This window comes from Tachyglossus aculeatus, chromosome 22 (genome assembly GCF_015852505.1).
Source record: "Tachyglossus aculeatus isolate mTacAcu1 chromosome 22, mTacAcu1.pri, whole genome shotgun sequence".
Classification (NCBI taxonomy): domain Eukaryota; kingdom Metazoa; phylum Chordata; class Mammalia; order Monotremata; family Tachyglossidae; genus Tachyglossus; species Tachyglossus aculeatus.
The window spans coordinates 33017484-33030936 of record NC_052087.1 but is presented as its reverse complement, the minus strand read 5'-3'; positions in this window follow the sequence as shown (position 1 = coordinate 33030936).

Sequence of the window (13453 nt, the reverse complement as noted above, 5' to 3'; positions counted from 1 at the left end):
ACTCTTGGGGTACAGTGTACTGGGCGGGGGAGGGGGCGGGGATTGGACTCTCCGGGGTTGCCACCAGCGCACGGAACTTTTCTATGAAAAATAAAGTTTGGGATCTTTTTTAATAAAGGGGGGGGTCGGGGTGGGGGACCACCAGCGAGCGAGGAGATCTGGCCTCTCGATTGGACTGTATTTTCCCGTCTCTCGAATCCATCCGTGACAAACGCCGTCCAGGGGGTTGTTTTCCTGGAATTCCCCACCCCTTCCCCAAAGCGACCGTGTCTCCTTGGGAAGATGGCAGGCAGGTAGCAGGTAAGTCTCTCAATTCCCCTGGAGGAGCAGAAAAGGGCAAGAGCATCAGTCGTGGGCCCCCTGATTTGCTGCCCTGGGAAAATACAACAGAAAGAAGTACCACACCAACTGCTCCTCCCGTGGCTTCTGGGTTATATCATCATTTAAAATGTCTGTCAATCGATCCATCCATCAGTCAGCGGCATTTATTGAGCGCTTACTATATGCAGAGCAGACCCCGCCTGAAAGGTTTTGGGGAGCTAGCCGGAACATTTCTACTCTTTCGAACACTAAAGTGCGTATGCTAAATGCTATCCAGAGTAGCCACAGCATTGGTGTCTGCCCTCCGGCAGCTTCCAGTATTAAAAATAATAATAAAATAAAGACTAAATGGCAAACAGTAACCCAGATGGAAAAAAAAGGCATTTTAGTCAGTTGGAGACTCTTTTCCGTCCTGGTTCATCTCTTATCCTTTCCCCCAAGGAGGCCAAGAAGGAGCAGAAGAGCAAGTATGAGGAAGGAAGGGATTGGAACAGTCAGAATAGGGAAAATGGCAACACACAAAGGACAGAGAGAGAGGTAGGGCGGAAGCCAACGGCACCATCCTGAAGTCGTAGATACGAGGAGTCACTCCTCACATCAGGAGAAGCAGTGAGGCTTAATGGAAAGCTCATAGGACCGAGTGACAGGAGTTCTAATCTCAGCCCCGTCGCTCTTACCTGCTTCATGACTTTGAAAAGTTACTTCTCTGAGCTTCAGTTTCCTCATGTAAAATGGGGATTCAATACCGGTTCTCCCTCCCCCTTAAACTGGGAGCCTCGTGAGGGGCAGGGACTGTGTCTGCCCTGATTATCTGCATCCGACCCAGTGCTTAGTACAGTGCTTGGCCCAGAGTAAGCACATAAATACCTCAATGCATAGTTATTAGGCTCCAAGGGGAAGAAAACGGGAGAGCTGGAAGGATGATTGGGAGGTGGAAGAGAAGAAAGGAGAGTAAAGAAAAAGTGGGGAGAGGAGTCGGATCCATTTCTGGCTGACATTGCCTTGGGTACAAGAGGCAAAGATTCCAGAGCCTGTGTCAACCACACCCAACACTTCAATTATTATTATTATATTTGATAATCACTTTGTGCCAAGCACTGTACTAAGGACTGGGGTAGATACAAAATATTCGGGTTGGTTACAGTCCCTGTTGCCCATGGGGGTTCTCTGTCACAGATGAGGCTGAGGTTTTAGACCCAGTCCTCTTGGTTCTCCAGCCTACGGCGGTTGGGAGCATCATGGGCTTCTCCTGCTCCAGATGGTTAGCAGGAAGTAAGCGTCCTCCACCCGCGTCTCTGGATCTCACCCCCCGATTGGATCCCCGCAGCTTCTTTGACCGCCCTTGATGATGAGCTACTAGGTGCCAGGGTGGAAACACTGCCCACTGAGGGAATGAAAATCCCAGCCCTTGTCGGCAACACACCACGGAACTGGGGATTCTGTCTGAGGGCGGAGTCTGGAGCTGGGGGAAACGTGGTCGAAAGTAGAGCTTTGGTGATGCCCTCTTTCCTGCCACCCCCCCCCAGAGCACGGGAGGGCACCTCGGACCGGGGAAGGGAGAGTCAAATTGATGAATCGGCCTCCTTTGGCTCTAGTTCACTGAGGTTCTTGTCTCCAGAAGTGGGAGTGTCTTCCAGCTTGGCCTCTCTCCTCCCTCTTACCGCGGCCTCCGTCCCCCAGGAAAGACCACTTTAGGGTCTCCAAGCGGAAATACAATTACTGATTTCCTCCCCTCGGCCCGATTCCCTTGCATCTAGTTCAGCTCTTCGCACGGTGCTCGGCACACAGTCGGCACTTAACCAAGACCACTCAAGGATACAATTCTGCTGGACCCAGGTGGACTTCAGCTCTGCACGTTACCAGGGCCTTTAACCACCAAGGAAGCTTAGTTTGGGACTTTGACCCCATCCTGTCTCTCCCAAGAAGAGAGATCCCCTTGCAGTCAGAAAGTGGCATCTCCTACTTCCAAGCCCCACCCGAACCCCAAAGGTGGAACACCTGGTGGCCGTATTTGTGAGACTCACCCCGAGCAGTTGGCGCTAGATCTGTTAGGTGAGCTAGGGTGGGTACTCACAGGGCAGAAGCAACCCTGGGAAGGTCCCCGGATGGAGATGGTTAGAGTTACATTGTCCCAGAATCCCAACCCCATAGCTGTGGCCCGGGACCGGGAGGCCGAGGGGTGTGGGGGGATTCCGTTCCAAGGAAGGGGCACCGGTGATGGTAGGCGCTGCCCGGCCGATGCCCTTTTTACATTGCACTGCTAGTGACGGGCGCAGACAGTAGCACAATGTGAAAAGAGCTCCGGCCGGGAGCGAAGGACAGAACCGGGCCCCCCGCTGGCCTCCTTTCTTTTCCTCCTAGCCCTTTCTTGCCTTCTCTTCTTGTGTCCGTCTCCTCCTCCTCCTCCTCCTCCCTGGTCCTCATCGTTTCGTCTTCTGGCCCCTCACTTCTTCCTCTTCGTTTCACGTGCCTTTCTCCTCCTCCTCCTCCTCCTCTCTCTTCCCCTCCCCGCTGTTCCTCTTCCATCTACCTTCTCGCGGTCCGCTCCCCCATCTCCCCGCCCCAGGCAAGAGGGCATCGCCAACTCCCCCGCCTCTGTCTTGGCGGCGGGCAAAGCCGTGGTTGTGACCTGGTCCGGGGAAGCGGAACTTCTGCGAAGACACGACGGAGACGATGCCAAGAGACCGACCATCCCTCTGGGGCCGGACCCCAGCCCGGGCCCCGACCGGGACTGGAATTGATGGCCGAACCCCCGGCCTGCTGGGTGATTCTCCCTCTCACTCCCAACCCCCAAGGTGGAGGATAAGGACAGATTTCCCAACTTTCCCCTATCTCTGAATCCATCCGGTGCCCCATTTTGGCCCATCCCTCGGGGCTCTCCCTTTCCACACCCCCAGGAAATGGACCATTACAAGGACAAAAGAAGTCAGGGGAGACTGAGGGCAGTTGTGAGCAGGGCAAGGGTCTCTGGGCCTTGTGGGGGGAACACGGGGGTGTCACATCCAAGGGAGGATCTAAAAGCGTCTGCAGGGAAGGGCTCCTCATTTAAAGGATCGGGGGAGAGGCACTAAAGTCCAGGGAGGGGGATCTGAGCTGGGAATAAAACCAGGACTCCTGGCTCCCGTCTGTGGAATGCTCTCCCTCTTGTCTACTTAGGGCTGTTTCTAATCCTGGTGAGGGCACAGGGGGAGGCAGAGCCTCCCCTTTCATTTCCGAGTTGAGGGTCTTGGGTCTGAGCTCTTCTGGGCCTTGGGAGAGGTGGAACCTCAGATCCTGGATCAGCCATGGCCGTGGGGAGTACAGCCCGTCTCTCCCTTCCTTTTCTCTCTCTCTCGCCCCATGAACCACCGGATCTCTTCCCCTGCCATCTCCCCCCGCTGCCCGGGGTGGGGTGGGGGGCACATCCTCCTGTTTGGACGCTGGCCTCCCAACTTCCCAAGGGAATGCGTCCCAGCTGCTCGGGAAACGGGGCCCCCAGCTTGGGGGATCCTGATCTTTTAGACTGTGAGCCCACTGTTGGGTAGGGACTGTCTCTATATGTTGCCAACTTGTACTTCCCAAGCGCTTAGTACAGTGCTCTGCACACAGTAAGCGCTCAATAAATACGATTGATGATGATGATGATGATGACTGGCCCACGTCAGCCACCCGGGGTCAGTCCGGCCTAGGCCCCGCGTCCATGATGGGCAGGCCCACGCCTCCAACCGAAAGGGGACAGAGGGGCCAAAACAGGGGCCACTCCACTGGTTTCTCCTCCTCCTGACCCCTGCCCTCTGGCCAGAGGCAGGCGGGACCGTGGCCTCTATTTCCAGGAGCGGAGGGAAGCCCGTCGTGGTCCGGGCTGGAGGAGCACACGGGGCGCGAATGGGGAGCCTGAGACCCAAAGGCCAATGGGCCTCAAAGGAGGGCGAGGGGCCCTCTGTTTCATCCTCGGTTCCCCTGCCCCAGGAGCGGCCGGCGGGGGCTGGGGTCCGCCCTTTGGGGTTGGAGAGAAAAGGGCAGGTGGAGGGTTAATGCTGAACAGCAGGGGCAGCGGGGGCCGGGGGGCCTCAGCAGAGGCGTTGGACTCTGTAAAGACCCCTCTCCCTCCCTCCCTCCTCCCCGCAGCCATGGAGACCAAAGGAAGAGACCGAAGGGACCTGAAAAGCCATTTATCTGAATGGGATAAGAGAGGAGAGGGCAGCTGGCAAGGGTGGGGGATGGGGACAGCTCCCCCTCACCAGCCAACGGGGCCTCTCACACACACACACACACACAGACACACTCACACACACACACACACCACACACACAGACGCTTCGTGAACTCAGAACTCCCATTCACACGCTCACCCCCGTCGACACAACTCTCAGGCCCTCCAGATACAACTCAGACCCTGCCACTTGGGCAAGAAAAACACACCCAGGCAGCTCCCTGCTACACCTCCAGGGCCGACACAGCAAACACACACATATTCACGCACACACACAAAATATCACCAATTCATGCACCCCCATCCAGCTGCTTTTTAGCTAGGCCCAATTCCCACCCTTGTCCAACGCCCCAAATCCATGCTGCGCCCACACCCCTCCGGCAGCACACCCACAGAGCATGCTCATACACACCCCATTCAACGGACACACACACACACACACACACACACACACACACACACACACACACACACACGCTTCATGAACTCAAAACTCCCATTCACACACTCACCCCCGTTGACACAACTCTCAGGCCCTCCAGATACAACTTAGACCCTGCCACTTGGGCAAGAAAAACACACCCAGGCAGCTCCCTGCCACACCTCCAGGGCTGACACAACACACACACACATATTCACACACACACACACACACATATTCACACACACACACACACATATTCTCACATATTCACACACACACACACACACACACACACAAAATATCACCAATTCATGCACCCCCATCCAACTGCTTTTTAGCTAGGCCCAATTCCCACCCTTGTCCAACGCCCCAAATCCATGCTGCGCCCACACCCCTCTGTCAGCACACCCACAGGGCACGCTCATACACACACCCTATTCAACGGACACACACACACACACACACACACACACACTACCCAGCCTCGCTGATGCTTTGCAGATTTCAGCATGCTCCCTCCCATCCTCTGACCAGAAAATGACAGTTACAAACCCCACGAGGCATTCTGAGTGGTTTTTTTTTTTTTGGTTTGCTTGGTGGGCTGCTTTAGGGACAAAATAAAATGAGATCCCCCCCGCTCCGTATGAAGGAGAAAAGGAGAGAGGAGGGAGGTAAAGAGAGAAGAGAGGTGAAATCGAGACCAGAGCCCCCCGCACCTCCACCGAGAGAAAATAAAACAGAAAATCATTGTTACCCTTCTAGGAGTTCAGGAGCTATATTTTTTCTCTTCTTTCTGTTCCTTTTCCTGCCACCTCCTACCCTGGCTGCCCCTCTCTCTCTCTCTTTCCCTCCTCTCCCCATCTCTGTCCTCAACTCCCCCTTTCTCCCTCCGTCTCCCCAGGCTGTAGCTGAGATTGCATTTTGGATCCCGTTGGAGAGGGCCAGGCGGCAGGCGGGCACCTATCTGTTTGCTCTCCTCTTGCTCTCGCTCCTTCTCTTCCCTCTCTTCCCCCTTTCCTCCTTCCACACTCCCTGCCGTCCATCTTGAATACTTGGGATTCTTGAATGGAGTGAGCAGGATCCGCTCCCCCTGGTTCCCATTGGCTGCAGGTTAACCCTTTTGAAACAATATCCTCCCTCCCATTGGCTTCCAGGCTCCCCTTTTCTCCCCCACTCCCACCTCCTCCACCTCCCAATAGCCCATGATGTCATGGCGCTGCCTGGGCACCCCCTCCCTTGGCCTCTCCACCTCCCCCCTTCCCACCCCCCCAGTCGCCCTCCCCTCACACACACTAGAATTCCCCCTTTTCCACGCTTCCTCTTCCATTTCCCCTGGGAATTGGACAGAGCGGGCCCGGAGCTGGGAGTGGATTGACCGTGTCCCTCAAGAGGCCTCAAGGTTGAGGCGGGAGAAGCCCCCTTTCCCATTTTTCCCTTTCTCCCAGATCCACCTCTGGGCCCTTTTGTCTCGGGACCCTCGGGGAGAGGAAGAGCGCGGTGAGCCAAAATTCAGGGACTCTCTGGGGTTATGGCCTTCCGCTCCACAGCCGAGAGGGCCTTCTCCCAGAGGGAACGGAGAAACCGGTCAGCTCAGAGCAGAGGGGCCCGCTCCTTCATCATCATCATCATCAATCGTATTTATTGAGCGCTTACTGTGTGCAGAGCACTGGACTAAGCGCTTGGGAAGTACAAGTTGGCAACATATAGAGACGGTCCCTACCCAACGGTGGGCTCACAGTCTAGAAGGCTCACAGTCTAGAACTCAAGCCTCAAGGCGCCCACATCTGAGTCAGTCAATCAATCAATCGTATTTATTGAGCAACGCCTTCCACATCTGTTTGAGATGGACCCCCGCCCCAGCCTTACTCGCCCCGGTTTTCCGACCAGACCCGAAAGTTTCCAGTCGCAGCCCAGAAGACCCCCAAAATGGTGGCTTTCTGGATCGTTCGCTGTCGGAAGTCTGTCCCTGCGCAGTCTTCGGTCAGCCGATCGTATTTATCGAGCGCTTACTGTGTGCAGAGCGCTGTCCTAAGCAAATTGGGTTGGACACAGTCCCTGCTCCACAAGGGGCTCACAGTCCTAATCTCCATTTCACCGATGAGGCAACTGAGGCCCAGAGAAGCGAAGTGATTCGCCCAAGGCCACACAGCAGAAAGGTGGAGGAGCCGGGATACTGAGCGTTTGGGAGAGTACAGTAAAACAATAAACAGACGTATTCCCTGCCCACAGCAAGCTTACAGCCTACGGTCCTCCCTCCCCTACCATCTCAGTGGCTAAGAGAAGCAGTGTGGCTCAGTGGAAAGAGCCCGGGCTTTGGAGTCAGAGGTCATGGGTTCAAATCCCGGCTCCGCCAATTGTCAGCTGTGTGACTTTGGACAAGTCACTTCACTTCTCCGGGCCTCAGTTCCCTCATCTGTAAAATGGGGATTAAGATTTTGAGCCCCACGTGGGACAACTTGATCACCTTGTAACCTCCCCAGCGCTTAGAACAGTGCTTTGCACATAGTAAGCGCTTAACAAATACCATCATTATTATTATTCATTCATTCATTCATTCAATTGTATTTATTGAGCGCTTACTATGTGCAGAGCACTGTGCTAAGTGCTTGGGAAGTACAATTTGGCAACATATAGAGATGGTCCCTACCCAACAGTGGGCTCACAGTCTAGAAGGGGGAGACAGACAACAAAACAAAACATATTAACAGAATAAAATCAATAGAATAAATATGTACAAGTAAAATAAATCAATAAATAGAGTAATACCCCCCGCCCTACCTCCTTCTCTTCCCCAGAGTAATACCCACCCACCTCCTTCCCTTCCCCACAGCACCTGTATATATGTATATATGTTTGTACATATTTATTACTCTATTTTACTTGTACATATCTATTCTATTTATTTTATTTTGTTAATATGTTTGGTTTTGTTCTCTGTCTCCCCCTTCTAGACTGTAAGCCCGCTGTTGGGTAGGGACCGTCTCTATCTGTTGCCAACTTGGACTTCCCAAGCGCTTAGTACAGTGCTCTGCACACAGTAAGCGCTCAATAAATACAAATTGATTGATTGATAAATACGTACAAACATATATACATAGATACAGGTGCTGTGGGGACGGGAAGGAGGTAAGGCGGGCGGGATGGAGAGGGAGAGGAGGGGGAGAGGAAGGAGGGGGCTCAGTCTGGGAAGGCCTCCTGGAGGAGGTGAGCTACCATTGATTCATTCATTCAGTCGTATTTAATGAGCGCTTACTGTGTGCAGAGCATTTTACTAAGCTCTTGGAAAGTACAATCCGGCCACAAATAGGGACGACGCCTACCCAACGGGCTTGCAGCTCCCTGCTCCCTCACCTCTGCTAATTAGCTCTGCCGCTAATCTCCTCACTGGGCCTCGTTCTCGCCCGTCCCGCCATCGACCCCCGTCCCACATCATCCCCCGGGCCTGGAATGCCCTCCTTCTGCCCATCTGCCAAGCTAGCTCTCTTCCTCCCTTCAAGGCCCTACTGAGAGCTCACCTCCTCCAGGAGGCCTTCCCACACTGAGCCCCTTCCTTCCTCTCCCCCTCGTCCCCATCCCCCATCTTACCTCCTTCCCTTCCCCACAGCACCTGTATATATGTATATATGTTTGTACATATTTATTACTCTATTCATTTTACTTGTACATATCTATTCTATTTATTTTATTTTGTTAGTATGTTTGGTTTTTGTTCTCTGTCTCCCCCTTCTAGACTGTGAGCCCGCTGTTGGGTAGGGACCGCCTCTATATGTTGCCAACTTGTACTTCCCAAGCGCTTAGTACAGTGCTCTGCACACAGTAAGCACTCAGTAAATACAATTGATTGATTGATAAATACGTACGAACATATATACATCAATCGTATTTATCATCAATCGTGTTTATTGAGCACTTACTATGTGCAGAGCACTGTATAGAGGTGCTCTATCTAGAGATGCTCACTGTATAGAGATATATACATAGATACAGGTGCTGTGGGGACGGGAAGGAGGTAAGGCGGGGGGATAGTGAGGGGGCTCAGTCTGGGAAGGCCTCCCGGAGGAGGTGAGCTACCATTGATTCATTCATTCAATCGTATTTATTGAGGGCTTACTGTGTGCAGAGCACTTTACTAAGCTCTTGGAAAATACAATCCGGCCACAAATAGGGACAACGCCTACCCAACGGGCTCGCAGCTCCCTGCTCCCAGTTGGCACCTCCGGCTCTGAGCTCTGAGACGATCTCAGTTCAGGGATACTGGTGGGCTCTCACCCAGCGGGCGAGCTCAGCCCTGGAGGGCATCTATCACAGAGCAATAGAGGGGGCTCCTGTGGATTCAGCCCACCCCTTCTAGGGAGCCGAACCCCCAAACGGCAACGGGGCAGGGGTTGGGCATCGGAGAAGTGCTGGGGAGAAGGCAGATGCTCAGTCCCTGCTGCCGCCTTTCGGGTCCGCCCTGACTGAGCTCGCTACTCCGGGTTCGAGGCCTGGTCCTGCAGCCGCAATGGAGACTTCTAGCCTGTGAGCCCGCTGGTGGGTAGGGACCGTCTCTAGATGTTGCCAACTTGGACTTCCCAAGCGCTTAGTCCAGTGCTCTGCACATGGTAACCGCTCAATAAGTATGATTGAATGAATGAATGAATGAATAGGTTGCCAACTTGTACTTCCCAAGCGCTTAGTCCAGTGCTCTGCACATGGTAACCGCTCAATAAATACGATTGAATGAGTGAATAAACATGATTGAATGAATGAATGTATATATGTTTGTACATATTCATTACTCTATTTATTTTACTTGTACATATTTATTCTATTTATTTTCTTTTGTTAATATGTTTTGTTCTGTTGTCTGTCTCCCCCCTTCTAGACTGTGAGCCTGCTGTTGGGTAGGGACCGTCTCTATATGTTGCCAACTTGGACTTCCCAAGCTTAGTCCAGTGCTCTGCACACAGTAAGCGCTCAATAAATATGATTGAATGAATGGAAGAATAAATAAATACGATTGAATGAATGAATGTATATATGTTGTACAAATTTATTACTCTATTTTACTTGTACATATTTATTATATTTATTTTTTTTTGCTAATATGCTTTGTTGTCTGTCTCCCCCTTCTAGACTGTGAGCCCGCTGTTGGGTAGGGACTGGCTCTATATGTTGCCAACTTGGACTTCCCAAGCGCTTAGTCCAGTGCTCTGCACACAGTAAGCGCTCAATAAATACGATTGAATGAATGAATGAATACGATTGAATGAATGAATGTATATATGTTTGTACATATTTATTACTCTATTTATTTTACTTGTACATATTTATTCTATTTATTATATTTTGTTAATATGTTTTGTTTTGCTGTCTGTCTCCCCCTTCTAGACTGTGAGCCCCGCTGTTGGGTAGGGACCGGCTCTATATGTTGCCAACTTGTACTTCCCAAGTGCTTAGTACAATGCTCCGCACACAGTAAGCACTCAATAAATACGATTGAATGAATGAATGAATGGATAGGAACCCAATAGGCGACTGAAAGGGAGCTTCAGATAGAGAGGCATTTGCTTCCAGTCCCTCTCCAAACCAGCGCTCACAAGAACATATACACAAAAGCACCCAGAAGAAGCGCTTTTTAATGATTGTTATTATTATTATTATTATTATTGTTATTCGCAATAATAGTAATAAACATGCCAATTATTAATACTGACACAAACACACATATGTAACATTCATTCAATTCATTCATGCAATCATATTTATTGAGCACTTACTACGTGCAGAGCACTGTACTAAGCGCTTGGGAAGTACAAGTTCATTCATTCATTCATTCAATCATATCTTATTGAGCTCTTACTGTGTGCAGAGCACTGTACTAAGCGCTTGTTAAGTACAAGTTCATTCATTCATTCATTCAATCATATTTATTGAGTTCTTACTGTGTGCAGAGCACTGTAATAAGCGCTTGGGAAGTCCAAGTTGGCAACATCTAGAGACGGTCCCTACCCAACAGCGGGCTCACAGTCTAGAAGGGGGAGACAGACAACAAAAACAAAACATATTAACAAAATAAAATATATAGAATAGCAAATATGTACAAGTAAAATAAATAGAGTAATAAATGTGTACAAAAACATATAGACATTGCTGGAAAAGATGGGAAAGTTGAGGAGGGGGCAGGAAGAGGGAGGAAATTCATTCATTCATTCATTCAATCGTATTTATTGAGCGCTTACTGGAGAGGGCTTTAATGCCTAGAAAATAAGAATGGATCCCCAGTAGGCTTTGTCAGCCCAGGATGCATTTCCCAGCCTCTCCTCCCGGATATTACCAAGAAATGTGAAGAAGCAGCCTGGCTCAGTGGAAAGAACACGGGCTTTGGAGTCAGAAGTCCTGGGTTTGAATCCCTGCTCCGCCACATGTCTGCTGTGTGACCCTGGGCAAGTCACTTCACTTCTCTGTGCCTCAGTTCCCTCATCTGTAAAATGAGGATGAAGACTGTGAGCCTCCCGTGGGACAACCTGATCACCTTGTCTCCTCCCCGGTGCTTAGAGTGGTGCTTTGCACATAGTAACTGCTTAATAAATGCCATCATCATCATCATCATCATCAAGTCACTTCACTTCTCTGTGCCTCAGTTCCCTCATCTGTCAAATGGGGATGAAGACTGGGAGCCCCCCGTGGGACAACCTGATCACCTTGTCTCCTCCCAGTGCTTAGAGCGGTGCTTTGGACATAGTAAGCACTTAATCAATGCCACCATCATCATCATCAAGTCACTTCACTTCTCTGTGCCTCAGTTCCCTCATCTGTCAAATGGGGATGAAGACTGGGAGCCCCCCATGGGACCACCTGATCACCTTGTCTCCTCCCCAGCGCTTAGAGCGGTGCTTTGCACATAGTAAGCGCTTAATAAATGCCATCATCATCATCATCAAGTCACTTCACTTCTCTGTGCCTCAGTTCCCTCATCTGTCAAACGGGGATGAAGACTGTGAGCCCCCCATGGGACAATCTGATCACCTTGTATCCCCCCCAGTGCATAGAACAGTGCTTTGCACATGGTAAGTGCTCAACAAATGTCATCATCATCATCAAATGTGCTGACTCGAAAATTGACCCCCCCCATATCACACCCCGCCCTCTTCCCACACAAATATATCCTCCCTTCTGCATCCTTCCCAGTTATCTGTGACTCACACGCAAATGCATCTGTACACATCTCACACGTATTCACGGACCCAAACAAACACCGGCCTATCCTCGTGGGCTGTATATACACGCTCCGAGACGTGTCCACGCAGAGCTTGGGCACGGGGGTGAGAGAGTGAGCCCATTGCAGGAAGGCCAAACAAGGCAGGGGTTGGGGGAGATGGGGACGAGTGCCAATGTCCCTGAAGAAATTGGGCCCTCAGGTCGGCTAGTCCAGCCTCATGGACCGATAGGAGTCCTGAGGGAGGAAGTCCATTCAATCATTCATTCCTTCAATTGTATTTATTAACAATAATAATGACGGTATTGGTTAAACGCTTACTATGTGCCAAGCACGGTAATCAGGTTGTCCCATGTGGGGCTCACGGTCTTATTCCCCATTTTACAGATGAGTGACTTTCCCAAAGTGGCGGAGCTGGGATTTGAACTCACAACCTCTGACTCCCAAGCCCGGGCTCTTTCCACTAAGCCACGCTGCTTCTCGTTTATCTATTGAGCCCTTACTGTGTGCGGAGCGCTGCGCTAAGCGCTTGGGAAGTACGAGTCGGCAACAGATAGAGACGGTCCCTACCCGACAGCGGGCTCACAGTCTAGAAGGGGGAAAGTCTAAAAGTTGGGGAGGGGATGAGGGCGAGAAGAGAAGGAATCAATCAATTGATCAGTGCTATTTATTGAGCACTTACTGGGTGCAGAACACTATCCTAAGCACTTGGGCAAGTATACTAGAATAATTGGAGAAGCAGTGTGGCTCAGTGGAAAGAGCCCGGGCTTTGGAGTCAGAGTTCGTGGGTTCAAATCCCAGCTCTGCCAATTGTCAGCTGTGTGACTTTGGGCAAGTCACTTCACTTCTCTGTGCCCCAGTTACCTCATCTGTAAAATGGGGTTAAGACTGTGAGCCCCCTGGGGGACAACCTGATCACCTTGTAAACTCCCCAGCGCTTAGAACAGTGCTTTGCACATAGTAAGCGCTTAATAAATGCCATCATTATTATTATTATTAACAATTGTCATGATCCCTGCCCATGAGGAGCTTACTGTGTAGTGGCTCAGAGGAGCAGCGTGGCTCAGTGGAAAGAGCCCGGGCTTTGGAGTCAGAGGTCATGGGTTCAAGTCCCGGCTCCGCCAGTGGTCAGCTGTGTGAGTTTGGGCAAGTCACTTCACTGCTCTGTGCCTCAGTTACCTCATCTGGAAAATGGGGATTAATACAGTGAGCCCCACATGGGACACCTGATGACCTTGTAACCTTCCCAGCACTTAGAACAGTGCTTTGCACATAGTAAGCACTTAATAAATGCCATTATTATTATTATTATTATAGT